Here is a 22,392-nt window from a genome sequence, read left to right on the forward strand (position 1 = left end):
TCTCCATGGTCTACACCCACCTAGTCTTGAGCCTTTCCTGAGCATCTCTTTTTTTTCTCTGCTGTTTCCTGCCTTTGTCAGGTTGGGTAAGGAAGCATCCCCTTGTGTCCTCCTGAGGTCCTGTTCTCATCTCTAGCATGTTAGTTGTTAACTACTTACTTAATTGCATTCCACCCCACTCTCCTGGCTGTGAGTATCCCCCAGGGCAGCTTCTGGAATGGGGAGTCAGGTTCACTGAGTACCTTCAACTTGCCAGACATTGTGTGCCAGAATGTGTCCTATTCATTATCTTAATACGTCTTTGCACCCTGCCCTGTAAGGAGGATTTTATTATTTTTATTTTAGGGATGGGCAAATGGTGACTTAGAGACGTTAAGTAGCTTGCCTAAGGCCATTTATTAAGTGGTAAAGCAGGGATTTGAAACCAGCTTTCTCTGACACTCCAGCCCTTGCTTGTCTCCTGGTGTACCTCTTCAGATCCTCTGGTATAGTTCATGGCCAGTACTGACTCGTACATTCGCCACTGGCATAATTAATGTTGCTGTCTCCATTTCACTTTGCCGACCTCCTATCAGGGGCGCCTCCAGCCGTGGCTGAACTTGTTGGCTTCTCCATTTTCCATTTCTGCTTCTAGGTCTCTTGTGCTGACTGGAAGATTTGCAACTTCAGTGACAGAGTGACTGATATCATCCCCACTCATTTCACTGTCAAGAGTTGGCCCTGTCAGCAGTTGGTGAATAATTTGCCGGTGATGGGCACTGGTCATAAATCGTTCCCCATTAGCTGTAGCGGTCAAATTCACCTCCCCAAGTCTTGGAGATTCAGATGGGCCACTTCCTGCTCTTATGCTTAAAAAAATTCACTATTTGGTCATTTGATTTTTCACTTTAGCAGGAGGCTCTCTGATTTCCTAGGAGTTTAAATATCTGTATTCTCAGAGGAAAATGTGGATCATTCATGACAGGGCACAAACTCCTTTCTATGCTTATTGTGAATTGACCTTTGACAGATTAGAAAAGATAAGCAACTTTATTTCTTTTTTTTTTTTTCTCTTAGGTATCCAGTTAGAGCAGTGACTCTTTTTTGGTTTTGTTTCTCTTGCTATTTTCTATTTCCTCCTCCTCACCATTCTCTTATCAAAAGGATTGACAACAACTTACTGAGTGTTTAATGGGTGCCAGCCTCCAGTCTAAGTTATTTACATGATTAACTCATGTAATCCGCGCTACAACTGTATACGGTATGATCTATTCAGGGAAGCAGATAATAGTCTTTCCTGGCATGTATTGCACCCCTCCAAGCTGCCATTAATGCAGAGGCAATGTGAGTAGCATCTCTGGATCTGTGCAGTGCCACTATTCTTGCGCTACTATCACCTCCATTATAAAGATGAGGAAATGGAGAATCAGAGAGATTAAGTAACTTGCCCAGCCTCACACTGCTGCAGGTAATACCTGCTGGCATTCAAACTCAGGTGGCCTGGCTCCAGATTCCGTGAGCTTCTCCCGTGATACTGCCTCTTTACTCTCTAGTTCATGTAATCTGGGAAAGACAAGATTTTGTTTCATTAGGCATTCTGGGTACTGAAAATCATAAAACTTTTTGTTGTAACAAATGTTCTTGAAAATTTTCTAAAATGAATTAATTGACTCTCCAGCTCTAATGAGACAGATCCTTAGTGAACCGTGTTTTTATCTGTTTAAGTAAGGGTCCTGCAGGTTTACAAGTTCACACTGAAACTCCTCTTTCAGCTCAGAAGAATTTCCATGTAAATGGATAAAGTATAGATTAGAAGAGTCTCTCCATGAAGCAGGATCTACTTCAGATGTTCAACTTGAAAAACGAATTCCTCATCTCAGTGCATAGGATCTACTGGGTCCACATCCACTAAAATTGTGAATGTTCTCATTTTGACTGTTATATTAGGTTGTAGGTGACCACTGAATTAATTCAGAACTTTAATCCAAATTATCTTTCAATGTGAGTTATACAAGCATATATACTCTGATGATGAGATAGAAACATTTAAAACTATTTCTTAATCATAGCACCCTAGGGTCCTTACACATCATATATTTCAACCTAAATTAGAAATCACTTTAATTGGACTGTCTTCTTAATAATTCATTGCCTCTGCTTCAACCATGTGCAATTCATCCTTTCTACCAGCCTCTAAACTAATCATTCATAAAAAACAACTTGTGCCCATTTTCATCAGTATTCACCTTAACACCAAAAGGCCCTAGTTCTGTAGAAGACATTAAAGCAAAAATGCAAGCAAGTATAGAAAAAGGTGGTACTCTTCCCAAAACGGAAGCCAAGTTAATCAATTATGTGAAGAATTCCTTCCGGATGACTGAACAGGAGGCTATTCAAGATCTCTGGCAGTGAAGAAAGTCTCTTTAAGAAAATAGTTTAAACAGCTTGTTGAAATTTTCTGTCTTATTTCATTTCTGTAACAGTTGATATCTGGCTGTTCTTTTTATAACGCAGAGTGAGAACTTTCCCTACCATGTTTGATAAATGTTGTCCAGGTTCCATTGCCAAAAATGTGTTGTTCAAAATGCCTGTTTAGTTTTTAAAGATGGAACTCCAGTCTTTGCTTGGTTTTAAGCATATATAAAACACTATGATGTGACATAGTAGTAGTGGTGGTCAGACATGGAAATGGGAGGAAACAAAAATATACATATAAAATAAATTCAGTTGTTTTAATAAGGAATAAAAATCAGTTTACTGATTCCATAAATTTCTTAAATAAAAATTCTACTTTAATATCTTTATTAAAGGGATCTCTCTATCCCTGAAGATTGCTGACTTCATTAAAAGGGTATTGACTTAGATTAACTCCTGACTCTACCAATTAATATCACTCTTAACTCAGGAAAGAGGGGCCTCTGGCCTAGGACTTGCGCTTTAGAGGGCTTTATATATCACATACACACAAACATAATGCATTTATTTAAAAGAAGTGTTTGAATGCCTTTGTTTCTTAGGGTCTGGGACTTAGTGCTGATGCACTATCACCTATAACTCTAAACATCCACTCCATGACTAACACCATTCAGGCCCCAGGGAATGTCTTTTCCACATCTCTTTTCCTAAATACTCAGAATACAAACAGCTGTATCTGAGTGCCATGAGGGCCTGGTGGTTGAACACTGTGGAAGCCTGAACTAGACAGTGCTTTGGAGTATGGGAAGGATTTCAGCAGAGAAAGCATGTAGTTAAGATGAAAGACAAATTAATTAATGTCTCAAATCTTTTCTCTTAAATGGCATAGGGACAAGCAATTCCCACAATAAGGTTGGGTCCATTTCTTCTTGTTCTTCATGTTCCACTTCATGGTTCTGGAGGTATTCAGAAATTGCCATCGTGGCTGAGGAATTTTGTAACAACAAACAATTTTTATGATTTTCAAATTTGTATATATATGGCTTTAGCTAGATGTAAAACACTACTGATTCTTTACACTGACAATTAGATGGACGTTGAAAACTAGTACAGTGAATTTTTTTTTACCAAAAATGTTTAATAATATCTTATATTTTCAAATTATTATATAATTCAGCTTATAGTAATAAGTTCCAAATGTTTAATTTATTAATTATAATGTATATTTAATCTCTTACTTTTTAATATTATAGAAGAAAATAAACTTTAAAAATATATATAAATAATTTGTCTGTTTTTTATATTATATCTATTTACATTTTATCAAAATGCATACAAAATTTATATAATTTGAATACAATTATATTTTATTTTTAAATTATAGATCATACATTTAATAAAACCCAGATTATATAAAAATATGGGAACAGCATAATTTGTGATTTTATTAAGTAAAGAAAATAAATTTGGGGAATATTTATATAACTTATACATTATAAATTATAGATGTGTTTTTAAACACCACAGTCTCATCAGTAGAACATCCAGCCCTACAATAGCATTATTTAAAACAATTAATTTAGTCATCTTTTATATTTTGCCAAATTTTAGTCATAAAAAAGCATATAGTTTGAAAATGTTGTTTGAAGATATGTTATCTGAGGTAGGAGGCTGGACATATTTAACTGTTTGTTACTTGGTTTATAAATTTTAGATATTAAGACATAAGGTATGTGCTCCTCCAGTTGTACTCTTGCCCTGAAATCTGCAAATGCGTAACCCTGGGATAGCAAATTAACCTCTGTAGGACTCAGTCTGCTCATTTATAAGATGAAGATTGTGATCTCTCTGGGCTATGGTGAGAATTGATAATGCTTGTCAAAGCACTTCATAAATTACGAGGCACCACCTCAATATGTAAGCTATTGTTATTTAACATCACTGTCTAAAAACACTTTTTGAACGTTGAATGAAAATCTATTTCCACATAACTCAGAATAACAGAAACTTCGAAGTGAAAGAAACCTTACAAATTCTATAGACCACTTTTATATTCTTCCTCCTACACTTTCTGAGACAGCCCATTTCATCCTTTGATAGCATAGTTTTTAGAGAGTTGAAATGTGTCTCTCTTTTCATGTTTGTAATCTGCCCTTATCAGAGGCATCATTACTGCTACACCTTTTTCTTTGGTTTGTACCTCTTGCTCACCTTTAAAACTGAGATAATTCTCAAAGACACAATAAATTGCAATTTAAGGACACTTCCACCTCTTGCAAGTCTTATTCCCTTAAAAAACCACTCACCAGGGTACCATATATCTATTTTCCTGATATTAAATTTTCCCCTCCCGATAATTCATCTCCAAGTGCTCTTCTCTTTCATGTCATGAATTCCAGGCTGACACAATCACTTTCTCTTCTGTTTTGGCTTATTTCTGAATTATTAGTTTATTATTTTCATTGGTCAGAATCAAGCCTATAATAATAACTTCCCTCTTTGCTTTCTCCTCCTCTGAGCAACCACATAATGAGCTAAAGGTGCATCAATAACTGTACATTTAACATAATTAGATCAATTCTTCTATTGATGAGAAGTGTGCATATATTAATGGCCTATATGAGAGAATTCTTGAAATGATGCATTAATTTTAACTTAGCATAACTGTGAAATTATCCTTTCCCCAATCTAGGAGATGTCCAGAAAGAAGAGAGTTGAATGTATAATAGTAGGAGCAAGTGGTAGGAGGAGCCTCATGCTGAGTTAGGGAGATTTCTAAATACTTGCTTTCGTACAATTCCTGCCCAAATCGTGAAAGATTGTTTTGTTTTTTCTCCCCATGGAACATTGTAGCCAAAGATCTACACAGAATAAAGAAAAGTACAATTGTATTATGGAGCTAACAGTGTGTGTATATAACATTAACTGTGAGGGCACCATGGCAGCAGTTTAGAGTGAAGTTATGGAGGCTCACACCCTCCTCTTGCTGCCTCCTCTCCACATTATCAAGTGATGGATCATTTGAAGTCAAAAGGAAACCCTGTTGAGTTTCTATATCCAACTTAGGGTTGTACCAGAATTAATTATACCTTCTGCTACTTTGCAAGGGATTGCCAACAATAAATTCTAATAAACGGGAGTAGAAAGATTTTATTCATGCCATCCGAAAGACATTAGAACATAGTAGTGTTATTTAGCAATGCAGATGTTATATTATTGTGTTGTTTATATGAAAATAGATATGACACGGAGAGGTATATCAAATGAGCAGGAGAGAGACGAGCTGGGCTACTGTTTTGATTATGCACATTTATTCATAATGCAGAAGTCGCTCCATGGAACCTCTTCTCCTAAGACGGATTGCCTATTTTTGGAAGCCTTATTCTATTTTTTAAAATATTTAGATGTGTCAATACCACCGTGGTACAATATTTATGAGTGCCTTGTTTAAATTGTACCTTAATTGGTTTAGTCTCCAGAGTTGTAAGACATGATGCTAATACCCGGTAGCCAAGTGAGCAGAGGAGATAATGATGTGGCGCTGTCTGTTGGCTGCTGAGGAACCGGTTTGCTGTACATGTTCTGAAAACAGTAATTGCACTGTGACTCTGATTTGTTGTTTTGGGCACAATGTTGTTTTATCAGTAGATCACCTCATTTTCTATTATGATTGCTCTGCCAGGACCATACCTCTCTGCCCATACTTTATTTTATGTACTTAATAGCAGTATGCCGAAAGAAGATCTATGTTAACAAATTGATTAAAGAATTAAAACAATTAGTTACATGACCTGCATTCACACATGCTGTTCATGCACCTACACGCACATTCCCTGTCTCTCTCTCTTTTTCTGTCATCTCTCTCTCTCTCTTTTTCTGTCATCTCTCTCTCTCTCTTTCTCATGTGTGTGTGTGTGTGTGTGTGTGTGTGTGTTTCTTGCTTGAAATATTTATGTCATTGTGGTCAAAGTGATTTAGGGAGAACTTTGAATTATCAATATCATGACCCACCTTTCTGTCCCACACTGTTTATACACTGCACTGTCCCCCACCATTTTCATCCTGTGGTAGTTTCCGCGTGAAAGCTGAAACAGGATAGGAGAGCAGAGCATCGTTTTATTTGAACTCAGCTGGGAAAAGTGGATCCTCAACTCAAATTCTTCACTGCTCCAAGCCTGTCTGCACATGTCCATGAGTGACAGCAAAATTCCACCAGTACTGATTTCGAGGTTACAAATACAATTAAACAGTAAGCAAATTTGCAAATGTAGAATTCTTGAATAATGAGGCTATACCATTTGTCATATTACTTTGGATGCTCCAAACGCTGAATACAGTCCTTTGCTGGTAATAATTGCTCTATAAAGTTTGTTGAATTAAAGAGTTAGAAGTCCCAGAATCGAACAGCAATAGCTGGATTTATTTTTCCTTCTTTTGTAGCATACCTTCCAGTATGTTGAAAGGCACATAGGGAAGATGTTGAGAGCATGAACTCTGGAGATAAGACGATCTGGATTCGAGTCCTCATTCCACAACAGATCCACCTCTATGATACTGGGCCTCAGTTGCCGACTTTATAAAGTGAGGGATAATAATAGTACTGACCTTAGGGAGATACTACAAGAATTCTATGAGTTGATATTGGAAAGAACTTTGAAAATTCTTGGTGCATAGTGCTATATAGGTCTTTGATTAAAACAACACAACAACAACAACAGAAAAACCAATACCATGTTCTGAATACCTAGCATTGCAGCAAACTATTTTTAACATATTTTTGAAAAATAATATTTTTATAATTTGCCATTTCCTGATCCTCATTGGAGATAAAAACATCCGCATTGCTTTCTTAATGAGGAGGTTAGGAATGTACAATAAAAACTGTATTAGATGGTACAAATTTAAAGAAATGCAAAATTTTACTATAATTCCTTTGTAGTACATCTGGCCCTCTTCAAATCTAGGATGCGGTCCCTTGGGTCTGTCCTAAACCACTCTGAAACTTGTACTTTGTGGTTCACCCAGCACATGGACAGGTAGCAATTTTGTTGTGACTTTCTCACACTTAATGTCTTTGAATGAACTGACAGAGCTCACTGCTGTACTGCCAGGAAATAACCGTTTAGGGTGGAACAGTATACATTTCTTGCCTTTTCCACCAATCAACAGGTTGTAACTTAAGATAGAAATGAGGCCCCTGAGTTCATGCTGGAAATGGGGAAAAAAAGTAAGAAATGATAGGTTGTCAGCTTCCCTGAAAAGGTGCAAGGCACCAGAAATGAAAAAAATTGCCTTGCAAAGAAAGCTTGGTAGCATTCAGATATTACCTACATCTGCTTTAATGATTCCATTTAAGCTGTCATTTTCTGCATTTACCTTGCAGCATTCAAAAGCAACTATACTTACACATTCACAACCAACGCATTGCCATCATCACAAAGAGAGGGAGGGAAAAAAAAGAAAAGAAAATGGTATATGATGTATTTCAAAGAACAGTTTCCTTGTAGAAAATTAACAGTAATTTTGAGGCCACTCTTAAAGGGAAATAAAGTTTCTTCAGAGAGAAAGAAAAAAATGCTGACACTGAACAAAAGAGAAGTAGAAAGACAACGAGATAGAGAGAAGAGAGACTGAACTCATTCTCTTGTAGTTTCATTCTCCACCTTTTGATATTTGCTGGGACACCTGGTCAATCCGTTTAGTGGTGACTGTAAGAAAGCCAGGGATGAAGTCACCTTGCTTTTATTTCCAGCATAATCAGTCCCAGTAGATAAAGAGGATTTCTTTATTTCCTGGGAATTCACTTGTCTACCTCTGAAACAGTGGCTGTGATTTCCAAGAAGTGTGAGGAAGGTCTCAAGGCTTTTTAAACCTTCCTTGGAAACCCCACAGTGACTTATAGTCCACGAATGCAAATCACTTTGAATACGGCGATTTTGTTATGACTGGTCAACTATTCTGAATCAAATGCCATGATCTCTTCTCTAAATAGGCTTCATTTCTGGAGTTCCAGCTTACACCCCACCACTGCTGCCTCTGATCTCTCCAGCCTGAGGACTGTTTTCCTTTTTTAAGTGTCTCTGGTTTTGCTTAACCTAGCTCTGGGTCTGCGGATTGAGTGTGGAACTAGAGCAACTGTTTGTTGGCTTGTTTCTTTATCTGTGTTTATTTTTAATATCTCGAACTAAAATTTAATTTTGTGAATTCCAGGTTATACCTGGGGCCACTCATGATTCTGGCACAGCATGTTGCAGGGAAAAGGTATTTGAAACAGTAATAGTCTGTCTGCTAGTTTTTACTACAGGTGAACTCCAAATCCACATGATCTATGGGGTTTTGTCTATTTATTTTCTTTGGACTTCTCCTCCTGCCCATTTACCTATTAGGGAATTCTATCTACTTTAAGTTTCCAAATGGTTTCAAATTCATTGTGTTAGTAATCTGGATGAACTTGAGCCAACTATTCAGATCAAAAAAACTTTGTTTCATGGAAAGAACACTGCTTAATGACTAAGCGAACTTGGCCCATCTGCCTGTGATTTTCCACTGTAAGCCTCCTTTTTTTTTTTTTTGAGATGGAGTCTCACTCTGTCGCCCAGGTGGGAGTGCAATGGCCCACTCTTGGCTCACTACAACTTCTGCCTCCCAGATTCAAGTGATTCTCCTGCCTCAGCCTCCCGAGTAGCTGGAATTACAGGTGTGCACCACCACACCCAGTTGTTTTTTGTATTTTTAGTAGAGATGGGGTTTCATCATGTTGGCCAGGCTGGTCTCGAACTCCTGATCTCAAGTGATCTGCTCACCTCGGCCTCCCAAAGTGCTGGGATTACAGGTGTGAGCCACTGCGCCTAGCCGTAAGCCTCTTCTTTTAAGGGGTAATAGTGAAGTTATCTTTATGGGACCAAAGAGAACCCATGCTTACACAAAATGGGACTTCATAAGTCTCTTTTTAATAAATGAATGCACTAATGAATTAATAAACAAATTTAGCATCCTTGACCAATTCACTCAGGCACCTTTAGATCGCCTGAAATTATAAAGATGATGTTTACTATGCTTTTAATCTGAGTCCCTAATTCAATGGGTTTATGCTCACATCTCAAAAGAAACCATTTCCAAATGCTTTTTTTTTTGAGGAATGAATCATTTAAAAGGAAAAAATTAGAGTTTCTGAAATATAATAGCTAGTAGGGCCAGGAACAGAAGCAGAGGCAAGAAATGTTGTTCATTAACGTTCCTAAAAAGGTATTTTATTTCCTGGAAGTTGAGAGGACCCTGGAAAGCATGGACTAGGGTTTAGTTATGGATTTTAATCATTTTTCTTGACTGAACAGAAGATATCTTGTCTTAATTTGCTTTTGTGTTCTAAGTGACATACATTGTCTAGAATATGGCAGGTGTTTAATATTTACTTTTTTAATAAATAAAGCGGGGCAAGAAGATAGCAGCATCAGGAAGGTACACCAGATGGAAGGAAGCAGAAAGGCCCGATGGTTCTGACTCTTCTTTTTAGAGACACACTCCTGCATGGGACCCGAAGAGTAGAAAAGAGAAGGGAATACATTTTTGAGTCCTGCTCAGTACCCCAGCCGGGCCCTGGCTCTAATCCCTTCTGTCTGGAGTTCAGAAGGTTGACTGCACACCTTCCTCCACACCCACCTTCCCACTTCACATTGATTTGGCTGTCCTGTTGGAGAGAACCTGAAGATATATTTGCCATGGTGGTGTCAATAATTGAATGCAGATGGTTTTACCTTTCACAAATATTTAGCTTTATCAGAAAACAAATTCTAGTAGCAAGTCTAATAGATTCTGAGGCAAGATTTTACAAAAGTATTACTTAGACAATAATTTCCATATATACATACACACACATATGTATGTATGTATGTATGTATGTATGTATATATTCCCCTGGGGGTTAAATAAGTTTGAAAAGGCAGCTTAAACACCTTGAACTTCTCAATTTTCTGTATTTCACATACAAAAATTCTGTGCAAATCCCCGCATTTCTCAAAGTTATTTTCCCATAGACTTTTTTTTTTAACAGACTGTTTTGAGAGATTAGCATTCTATGCAGAATTCTTTGGGAAAATTTATAACAAGCCATTTCCCAGAGCTTATTCGCAGAGTGAAGGCTACAAGCCTCAATCCTGAAAATGATCTGGCATAGAACAGATAATGTTCTGATCCTTTTTTCCATTCCATAATTCACACAGCATTATTCATCTCAAGGGACAAAAAAGTTGAACACTACTTCTCCTTCACCAAAACAAGAAAATGCATTATAGGTATGTGCAAGATCTTTGCAATCAAATCCCTCCCTTGCTTAATAACTAGTTTGGTTATTGATAACATTGGGGACAATAACTCTCTGAACTGTATGCTCTACCATTTCTCAGAAGTCATATCTCTATTTTTTTCAGCTGCCTCAAAGCCATTAATTAGTGAAGAAGTATATCTTGAATGCAGTAATTTTCCAATAAAAACCACAGGTATCAGAAGGAGTGGATAGCAGGCTGATCAAAATGTAATATTATGCTTCCTATAATCATGGTGGATCATTTGGTTAGTATCAAAATTTAGACTTTAATTTTCTGCCATGGCCGAAAGGAAATTTCAGACAAATGTGGCAGAAACTCTGGAGGTTCCATACGCCACAGGTATTTAATCATCAGGCATGCTCTTGGGGAATAACACTGACTGCTGGCCAGACCAGTGTCTACAGATGGGGAAAAACTGGTAGGGAAGAGAAGCAGGTTATAAGAGTATCAAAATCTGGACAAGCTCCAAAGAAAATCTCATCTCTCATTTCACACCTTTGCTATTTGCTGTCAGTCTCTCCCCAGAAAGCTTTATTACTTTGCAGTGCTCAACAGGGGTTGATGGGCAACCTCGACGTTTCCCCTCGGCTTCACCGCCTCATGGATGGACTTCTTCATTAAAGACCACACAGCAGTTACCCTGGATTAATGGGCATAAATATAGCTACTCAAAGAGGAGAAACACTTTCCTGTCCATGAAGATATTACATCCATGAGACTAAAGGAAAACCTGTTAATGGAGAATCGCACTTTGGTTTAATTACACAGATGTTAAAATAATGTGACTGAAGTGCCTTAGAAATAGAATTATCCACTATGCAATGCTAGAGAGCATGCTTTATCTTTTTGTGTTTAATGTACATGATGAAGAAAGAGCCAACAAAAGAATCATTCCTGAGTAATTTGGGAAACTGGGACAGGTTTGGGTTTGAAAGATGTTTCACAAAGTATCTTGCATTTGGAAGGAATCATCAAAGGTGTTTTGTGAGCAACTATATATAAAATACTTTTTCTTTACCTGTATGTTCTTCAAAGGCACCTGGGATTAAAATAAATAATAAATTTTAGGGAAGCTTGAAACTGTATCCAATTATCTCCTCCAACACCATACAGAGTGAAGACTGCTGTACATTTGGAAAGACATATCGTGTTTACAGTGTTACTTAAAGAAGATCTGGAAATCTCCCCTGATTGACTGAATATTCCTTTCAACCTTTCCTTCACCACCCTTAAGCCCCAGCCTGTTGAATTTATAGTGTTATTAATACAATGCTGATTTGTTATAAATTTTTTCAAAACAATTTGCATAAAATGCTAATCTCTCAAAATATTCTCCTAAAAATGTACTTGATTGTGTATTTATTTCCATTGTTATTTACTTTGTGTTTTTACATGTGACCCATTCCTATTTTCCTGGTGGATTTCTCCTGTGACTATGAGTAGTGTTTTCCATGGGTTATGGTAAATACTGGCTGATTGATACTGAGGCTGATTATGTGTTTATTATTAACATAGTGGGCTGTGGATGCTATTGCTGTCCTTCTAAGAAATAGTCCCTGGAAAAAAAATCTATAATAATTTAGTAAAGAAGGGCTAATAAAGCCTACTTCCATAAAGCAGTCTAAAGATGGTACTTAATAAAACTTTATAGACCTAATTTTAGCTTTCTAGAGGTGTAGAAAATTTTAGGCACTGGGGAAGGAAAGGCGTTGTCATGAGAGGAGGGGGAGAGAAGCAGGAGATGGAATACATGGAGCTTCTAGAGCCAAGATAAGGAGGAGGACTACTGGGTTACATGGTGCATCCGGAGATCATCTTGGGTAGCATCTGACTTTAGCCGTGAAGCTTAGAAAAGTGGCCCACCTGTCTAACCTTCATTTCTTTCTTTGTAAACAAAGTTACTAATAGCACTCACTGCATTGAGTTATTGTGTTAATTAAATAAAACAACCCAAGTAACACCTTTAGAAGAGTGCCTAGCATCTTGTGAACACTCAAAAAACTATCTGGCATCAGTTCTCTGAAGCTCAGGCTGATTCTACTTTGCCAAACTATGTGTACATTTCAAACACCTTAGGTGTGAACACTCAGGAGGTGGTCTGTAGCTCTCAGAACTCTCGAGAAAAAAAGAAAATCTGCAAAGTTTTAGGAATCCTAGATTTTAAATCTAGTGCCCAGCTGCTACCGCTGCTACATCCTCTGTCTACTAGGAGAAGGAAAGCATAGTTAAGAAATGGAGTTAGAACTGCACTGGGTAGTTCCCAGGTTGGACAGTCACAGATGTGTTTACATTCACATCTAGATGATACATGGCTCATTACTTCAGGGTGAGAGGCTACTGGGTACATGTGCATCCGCTAATGAATCTGGACCTGCCCCAGCAGACAACCAAGATAGTTACATTTTTTTTTTTGATGATGTGCTATGTGTTTTGAAGGGAGTGGGGGAAAAAAGAGAAGTATTTTGTTAATTGCTAACTAGTCTGAATAGTTAATGTTGATAGTGTTCTCTAATCTCGTTATTGTTAAAATTGGAATAATAGTCAACATGTATAGAATGTTTTTATGTATAATCACATTTATTGTAAAAAGAAAAGGAATTTTCATAACATTTTTAAAAGGTGCCTTTGTGTACTTAGGTTAATAATATTCCTCTCATTGTTTTGCCACTTGTTGATATATATCTCTCTTGTAAACTTTCTTGCTTAGGTTGATTTGTGCCCTTCTGGTCTTGATTAAAATGAAAGCTCTTTGTAAAGAGGGTGATACTATAATATAAAAACACATATGGTTAGGTGACCCTGGGCTGAATCTTAGCTTCACTACTTAGTAGTTGTGTGACTCTGAACAAATTAGGCTTACTGAGTCTCAGTTTTCTCATCTTCGATATGCGAATGTTAGTACCGATCTTTGGCTCTGTTCATTAGTTAGAACTAACATATTTAAAATCCCTAAAACATAGCAGGCAATAAAACAATGTCAGTCACTTGGTAGGTTTAATTCTGATTGCTCATCAGAGTAGCTTTGGCGCCACCCACCGAGGATGCCTGTTGAGTCCTACTAACATGGTTCTTGCATCCCTAAAAGTTACCTCCAGCAGGGAACGTAGAATTGTAAGCAAGTAAGAGAATCAAGTGGGATAAGTACTGATTCTGACTTCAAAATGCATCTCAGACCTGTCTCCTTCTCTCCTTCTCTGGTGCCTTATCCGAGATTGGGTAACCAGCACCTTTCACCTCAGCTTTTACAGTAACCTCCTAATCAGTCTCTCACTTATACCGTGGTCCTCTCCAATGTGTTCCCCACCAGTAGTCAGAATCCTTCTTTTAAATTTACATTTAAATCTAATTATGTCATTTCCTTGCTGAAGACCTGTGTGGAGCTCCCCATTGCACCTAGGGTAAAATCCAAAATCCTTATTAAAGGGTCCCTAGTCATGGATGACCCAGCCCTGCCTGTCTTTCAGACTTCAGCTTTTATCATACTCCCATTTTTTCACTCTGCCCAAGCCACTCTGGCCTTGCAATTTCCTAAAGTCTGCGAAGTTCTTGCTTTCCTCTTGGCTTTCCACATGTTATCTTCTGATACTTAATTCATTGCTAGTTTCTTTCTCTGCTTATGTATTACCCATTGTCTCTGAAAGATATCTTTACCACTTGATTTAGATATATGAAACCACACTGTCATTATTCTCTCATTTTCTTTATAAAATTGATTGTATTTGGCATTTATTTATTCATCTGATAATTGTTTTCTCCTTGTTTCAGTAGAATTTAGGTTCTATATGTGCAAGGACTGTGTGTTTCTGGCATTCCACATGACTAGCACAATTATTGGCACACCGTAGGCATTCAATTGTTGAAATAAGAGAATAAATATGGATGCATCTCAAATTAACTAACCTACTCACCAATTGATGACCATTTAAATTGTTTGCAATTTCTTTCACTGTTAAAAACAATAATGCAATGAATTTCTTTAAGAACATCTCACGAACAACTATGCTGTTGTTCAATGGGATAGGTTCTTAAGTCCTCATCTGGTATGTTTCTCATACCACTCTGATACGCTTCTTCATAATTAAAATTTAATAAATATTTGTTTAGTTTCATGTTTCCACGTTCCTGCCTTGTCCAAGATAATATAATTTGCAGATAATGACCAGCTCCTTCACTGCTGATTTCCTAGCACCTAGGACAGTTTCTTTTTCATAGGAAATACTCAGTAGAGACTGGTTGGATGAGAGAAGTTTAGGACACGTGAATGTTGACCAGACCAAATGGGAGGATGCCACAATGATGCCCAAGCCATCTTGCCAGAGTTAAAATAATTAGAGTTTTATTAATTCATGTGATTGATGCTAGCTGTTGTAACAGATACCTTTATTTTCCCAAGGCTTAACCAGTTGTGTGGTGGTAAGTATTTAACAACTAACTATCCTAACGAATGGGAGAAAAAACACTTGACTTGTAACATTTGCTGATTTTTATGGTGTAAATACTTCCCCTATGAATGATTTTAAGATTTAAGTTAACAATGTCATGTTACTGAATGCAGAGTTGAGAAGAGAGGCTAACAATTGTCTGGTCTGAGTTGGTAAGACTGTCTCCAACACACCACTGGGCCGAACTATGAAGTTCATTTCTCATTAATGTCTCAGCTCAGTGTGGTGAGTATGATGCAGAATGGGGCTCCGATGCTTGCAATCATTCAAGGATCCAGGTTGATAGAAGCTCTGTTTTCAGTGTGTTGCTCCTTAGGTAATATAGAGTGTTAACATCCTGCTGCAAGGCCGAGGACAAAGGAGAGTATGGGAGATTATGGCCCCTTTGTCCTATCAAGCTTGGAGGTGGTAACACTATTTCCTCCCATTTTCCTTTTACCATGAATTAATTATATGACCACATAATTTTAGGGGAGATTGGGAAGTGTAGTCTAGCTATGTGCTCAGCAGTAAACAGAAATATAGCATTGTCCCCGGCAGAGACTGACCTCTGGTAACCTGTCTGCCCAGCTGTCTCACCCTCTCCTACACTAAAATATATTCTGTCTTAAGGGGGAGGAGTAATCTGTCTAAGACAAATCACTTGCTGGCTGACTGTATTAGTTTTCTGTGGCTGCCATAACAAAATATCACAAATTGTGTGGCTTACAATGATATAATGTAGTCTTTCACAGTTCTGGAGGCTAGAAGCCTGAAATCAAGGTGCTGGCAGGACTATGCTTCCTCTGAAAGCCCTAGGAAAGAATCCTTTACCTCTTGTAGCTTCTGATGGTTGCTGACAATCCTTGGCATTACTTAGCTTACAAAAGTATCACTGTAAACTCTGCTTTCATCTATATTTGGCCTTCTCCCCTGTCTCTGTGTCCAGATTTTCTTCTTCTTCTAAGAATACCAGTCATTGTATTAGGACCCACCCTAATCCACTATGACCTTATCATAGTTTGATTGCATCTGTGAAGACTATTACCAAATAAGATTACATTTGCAGATACTAGATCTACCCTTTTAACAATTGAACATATCTTTTTGGGGGATGCAGTTCAACCCACAACATTGTGTTCCCCCACAAAAAAACTTGGCCTCTCAAAAACCTCTGAAGACTTAGGGGAATTAATCTCGTTAAAACTCCAAGACTAGAAACCCAGTACCCCAATCACCCCAAAAAAGGAGCCAATGTTTTTCAACCATAAATGTCCAGCTGGCAGGAAAGTGCTGTGGCCAAGTATCTGCCATATCATACTGCAATTGTTTGCTGTCTCCAGATCATTCTGGAAACAATCTGGTGTTTCCCAGTGTCCGATTTATGGTCCTGCTAAATGTCTGTGCATTGTCCTAGAATGAGGAGGCTACACTACTTACCACTCCTGCTGCCTCTGTCTCTAGGAGTTTTTGCCAATTTCAGGGTGCGATTACTTGTAGGGTCTGGTTGGTCATGTGCCCTTGTTTTTATGATGCCTCTTCTTAAGGAAGGCAATTCCAAGCCCCACACAATTATTACAACCAGAACTGGTTGCCTAGTTAGGCCCACTCAGTATTGATAGGGCTTTTCTTTGGCTGTGCATGAAAAGAAACAATATCTGCATGCCACCTACATCAGATCAATACACAGTGATGGAATAAGAACAGAGTTATATTAATTAAAACTCCTTTTTGGAGAAAGAATGAAATAGAAAACACACAGATGTCAATGGCCCATAGTAAACTAAAATTCTCTAGGCCTACGGGTGTTTGGAACTGTCTGCTCTGGCAGTGGGGAAGTCCCTTGATAAGACTCTACGGTCCTGCCCTCTGAGAGTGTTTTCTTTATTCATGTATCCTCATGGCTCCTAGCAGCAACCCCTGGAGAGAGCACCTCTTCCTGTTTCTTATTCTCCCTGCCACATTTGAAATAGACATTGGGAAATATGTCCTTCTTAGGGCCGTGGAACTTTCACGCCCATTTAGAAGGTTGGGGTCATAAGGATTGCTTTAAATCTTTAATAGTCATGGGATTGATTGGTTTATAGTTTCTGTAGCAACCCAATTTCTTTGAAAACCTAGTAGGCTTCTGATCTATTTGCCTAAAGTCAGTTGTTCCACAGGCCGGTAACTGCGGTGCCCAAGGTTCTTTCCTAGATATAGCCCAAATGTGCTTTTTTTTTTTATTTTTTATTTCTTTCCAGTCATGTCTCCCACTTTTGGTTTAATGACAGCCATCTTGAAGTTATTTGGTTTTATTTATTTATTTATTTTTAATTTTATTGTGGTAACGACACGTAATATGAGATCTACTCTCTTAACATTTTTTTAAGCATGCAATATTGTTATCTATAGGTTCAATGTTGTACTGCAGATCTCTACAACTTATTTATCTTGAATAACTGAAATTTTATACTCGTTGATTAGCAATCTCATTTTCTCCTCCCCACTCCATCCCTGATAACCACAAATCTATTCTTTGCTTCTTTGAGTGGGCCTATTTTAGACTCTTCCTATAAGTGGAATCGTGTAGTATTTATTGTTCCGTGACCGACTTATTTCGCTGAGCATAATGTCCTCCAGGTTCACCCATGTTGTTGCATATTGCAGGATTTCTTCCTTTTTTACTTTTAATTTCATCCCACAAAGCTGAATTTTAGTGGGATTCCATTGTTCAAAGGCTCAGTTTTTTTTTTTTTTAATCCTGCCCCTTGGGGCGTAGAAGATGTTAATTTTTGTAACATTTCAAAACCCCATATTACTGGACTCTATTACCTTTTCTTTATTTTCATAATCTGGTCAGTTTTCTCTTGAACTCATCCATTTATTATAATACTAGCCAAATTTAGCAATAACTACAAACACATTCCAATACCCTACTCTCTTTCCAACCATTTCCCTTAGAGCCACAGGCTCAGGAGGTATAATAAGATCTTCCTTCCAGGTTATTGCATCTGTTGATGCTGCATAACATGAACTGCCACCTTTCCAGCCTCTGGTAGCAGCTTCACTATCATCTGCTACCTGAGTGCTAAGCCAATTCGCACATTTTTGGTTTGGTTATAACAGCACTCCATTTCAATGGATTACTCCATACAGGGTAATCAGTGCTAGCGGTTGTAACAAAATCTCCTGGTTCGCAGTAGCTTAACATGAAAAGTTTATTCCTTATTCTTGATTGGCCTGGGGAGGTGAGGTACAAGGCTCTGCTCTATGTGGTCAGTCAGGAACTCAGGACTCTACAATCTTTTGTCATTGTCATCTTCAACCTGTGATCTCTCAGCTCTCCACTGAAGGAGGAGAAAAGGATCACCTGCTCTTGGCTACCTCAGCTGGAAGTGACTCATCAGTTCTCCTTACACACCTCTGCTTCACTGAGACACAACGGGACTGGGAAATACAGTTTAACAATGTGTCCAGGAAAAGGAAATGGGACTGGTGAGCATCTAGAATGGTTTCTGCCAGTGATCTAACTGTTTATTTCACTTATGGTAAGAGTAATTTTGCCCCGAGTCATTTCTTTTTTTGTGGTTTTGTTTTGAGATGGACTCTCACTCTGTCTCCCAGGCTGGAGTGCAGTGGCACAATCTCTGCTCACTACAACCTCCGCCTCCTGGGCTCAAGCGATTCTCCTGCCTCAGCCTCCCGAGTAGCTGGGATGACAGGCATGCACCACCATGCCCAGCTAATTTTTGTATTTTTAGTAGAGATGGGGTTTCACCATGATGGCCAGGCTGGTGTTGAACTCCTTACCTCAAATGGTCTGCCCACCTTGGCCTCCCAAAGTGCTGGGATTACAGGCGTGACCCACTGTCCCCGGCTACCCCCAGTCATTCCTGAAGAGGACATTGGTATAAAAGTAGGGGAAGAAGTGTAGAGGGAATCAAAGAACCTACATTGGGTCCACCCAAATTTCAATACAATCAGTACTTTCTGAGCACTCGGTGTGTTCCTAACTCTTGTCTAGGTGGTCTGAATTTTAACACATCTTTTCTAGTACAGCAGATCTAAATGCTAGCTAGAAACTAAACAGGTAAGGCACTCCATGGTTTTGCCACTTGGTGTGTCATTGTTTTGTGACAGTAAATAAATCTCACCAAGGTGTCAGGATAATTTTTCATCAAAAGAGAAAATTCTTCAATAGATTTTCTATTCTCTAATTCACTAAACTATTAACCCTAAATGTAAAGGAAAACACAGATATTATTTCTTAATTAAATCCTTTTTAGTCTCAGTTATATCTGTTTCTTGCCATGAGGATATAGCATGTAATGCCCAGGTACTGGGGCATTATGATAACCAGATACTCACTGGTGGAGGCTGAGCTGAATAATGCATGAGCACAGCGTCACTCCATAACCTCCCTGCTCTCATTGAGTGAAGTGCTTTGTTTTTCAAAGCCTCCTTTGGGAGGCTTCACAAACAACAGCTATTTAGCTCACAGATTCCAAAGATGATAGACAGTGGCCTTTTCCTGCAGGTACAGATAGCTTACCTTTAATGGTGAAAATCTGATTATTGGCATCCTCCCTGCAAATGAGTCTGTCCAAAATCAAATAAAAACTGGAGATATTCAAAACCAAATGAAAAAGAACTGAGAGTGTAGCCAAATTAATGCTAACCCCTACTAGCAGAGTACAGAAAGCAGTATACTTATTAAGAGGCACATTTGAGTCATTTGGGGTTAAGAACTATTCTTTGCTGATTTTGAAAGAAAGAAAGGAAGGAAGGAAAAAAAAAAAAGGCCCAGGCAGCTGCCCTAGTTTCTACTAGGACACGAGAGTATTTACTCAGCACAGAGCCAGTCAGAGCTAATGGTTCTGAGTGCCTCTGATGGGCCTCCGGGTCGTGCAGGGTGAATTTTGGCATGAGAGGGGAGGTGTGCCCACCTAAGAGTGGGCAACTCTTCTCAGATGGGCTTTCTGACACCTACCCTCTTCCTCCACAGAGCATGTCTGTGCACTTCCAACGCTCAAGAGCTTGGATCAATACCTAAAAGTTCGAAGGCTTATGAAATCTTCTAAATTGGAATAAAAACATCTCCCTGGGTATCCTGCAATGCTAGTAAATGGAAATGAAACATCTGAGTGAAGGCAAAGCATTCCCCAGACCTTCATCTTATTTTCACTCAGATGTAATCCAAAATTAACACTTGCTCTAGACACCCAGCCTATTAGCGCCCTGGAATGATTCCTCAGCTTCAACGAGAAGGGCAGTGGCTGGGGGCCCGGGTGAGTGGTGAGGGGCTCCCTCACTTGGAATTCCACCCTGGTAACCCAACAAGAGAGGCGCATTACCATTTAATTATAATGACGGAGCAGATGTGATAACAAGGTTGTCTTCTCTGGCTCTGTTCCTGATGTCACCACAAGGGTTTCCAGTTGTTGCTCTTTTTCATTTTGTGCTTCCTCATTAATCTCAGCTCCTCCAGCTGCTTCCTGCTCGTCTCCCTGACAAGTCTGACCGGACTTGGTGCCAGGTGATTGTGGCCTTTCAGAGAAGTGGCTGCGTGGGGCTGGGCCTTTGCTGAGCTTGGTTCCAGCCATCTGTGCTTTCCTGCAGGCCACCATGCTCCCCTCAAAGCCCTGTGACTTCCTCTTCACCAAATTATTGCATTAAAAAAAAAAGATATTGCAAACCCAAATGATCCCATTGTCACATTCATGAAAGAACATTTTCTTTTAATTTCATGACTGTTACTTGGCATTTGCTCCTCATTATTTCCCTGGCAGCTTCAAAGCTCTCTCCTTGTTCTTTTGTCTATTTTCTTAACTCCAAACTTGAATACAGATATAATCATTTAATTTTCCCAAAGCTCAGGCTTATGAGATCCAAAATTAGGAACAGAGTAATGGATTCATTAGTTTGACATGGGCTTGAATTCAGTATCTCTTCCTGTAAGAGTCAAGACTCAGTATCAGGTTGATTTTGGTAAAGTTTGGTTTAAATAGTTCACAAAGTGTACTGTGCTTGAGATTTCAAATAAAACTGGGCATATGCATTTTTTCCCAACAAACAGGTCATGAAATTCTTTAGCAAATTTGAAATAAGAGGGTGTATGTAAGTCTTTTGATGAGTGAGAACTTGAGTCTTATTCATCTTTGTATTTTTAGTGATGTACTTAGACATAATAACTATTCAATAAATGATGGATGAATAACTTGCAAAAATGCTGTGTGGGAAAGCTCCACAGAGACCTTGTTTCATCTGCTAAGGAAAAGTCTTACTATTTCACAAAAGTTTGGTGTAATAACCCACCTTCTGCTACATAATACACAGATTGAAATATAAATTCAGCCTGTTAGTAATTTGCCTGGCCTGAGTTACTACTTCTGCTAGGGGAAGAAGTGGGTGAAACAAAATTGGGAAGAGACTTGTGAGGATCTACTGTGTGCTTGCATAGGGTGAGGAAGCACTTTGCATGCATTATCCATTCCATTCTCACAACCGCCCACCATTGTAGGTATTATTAGTCTCTCCAGTTTTTCAGATGAGGAATCAGAAGCTCAGAGAGATTGATGTACTTGCTCAGCAGCACCAAGGTAGAATTGGTACTCATATTCAGACCCAATTGTTTTCATAGCTTATTATTTTCAATTTTTTTCCATTTGCATCACTCATTTTCAATAAATGCCATCTTACCAAATTATCTTTTTCAGGACATAGAGGAAAAGGAGGATGTTCCTGCATAAAGTGACTTTCCGCTGTGAGTTTTGAGCTTTAGGAAGGTGAAGAGTGAAAAGAAGCATCTGAAAGGTTAGCACATGTCCTACGGTGTAGCTCATTTATTTGCTAGCAAACCAAATGGCCATCCTTTTCCAAAAGAATTCTGTGTGTTACACTGTTGTGGCTGGAAATGAATGCAGTGGTAGAGAGCCACAAATTTGAGGACAAAATTACGATTTAGAGGTCTTATGATCACTGCCTATTTCACAGGGCTGTCTTGCGCTGCATGTGTGGTGAAGGTCTGAATGCAGACACATCTCTCATATTCAGGGGGTGAGCCAAAGAGAGGAAGTGGAAGTCCTCAGCATTCCCAGGTGAGCTTTTCTTCTTCAAATCCTGTGCTCGCTCTTTAAGTTGGAGTTGCAGTTGTACCCAGCAGGCACACTAGACTGCAACATTGCTGATCTGACTCCAGCTGTCTTCTTGATCGATCTCAACTAGATCAATACAGAATACTCATACCAGAGGTCATTTCTTAAAGGTATACA

The sequence above is a fragment of the Nomascus leucogenys genome, chromosome 4, assembly GCF_006542625.1.
Source record: "Nomascus leucogenys isolate Asia chromosome 4, Asia_NLE_v1, whole genome shotgun sequence".
Taxonomy (NCBI): domain Eukaryota; kingdom Metazoa; phylum Chordata; class Mammalia; order Primates; family Hylobatidae; genus Nomascus; species Nomascus leucogenys.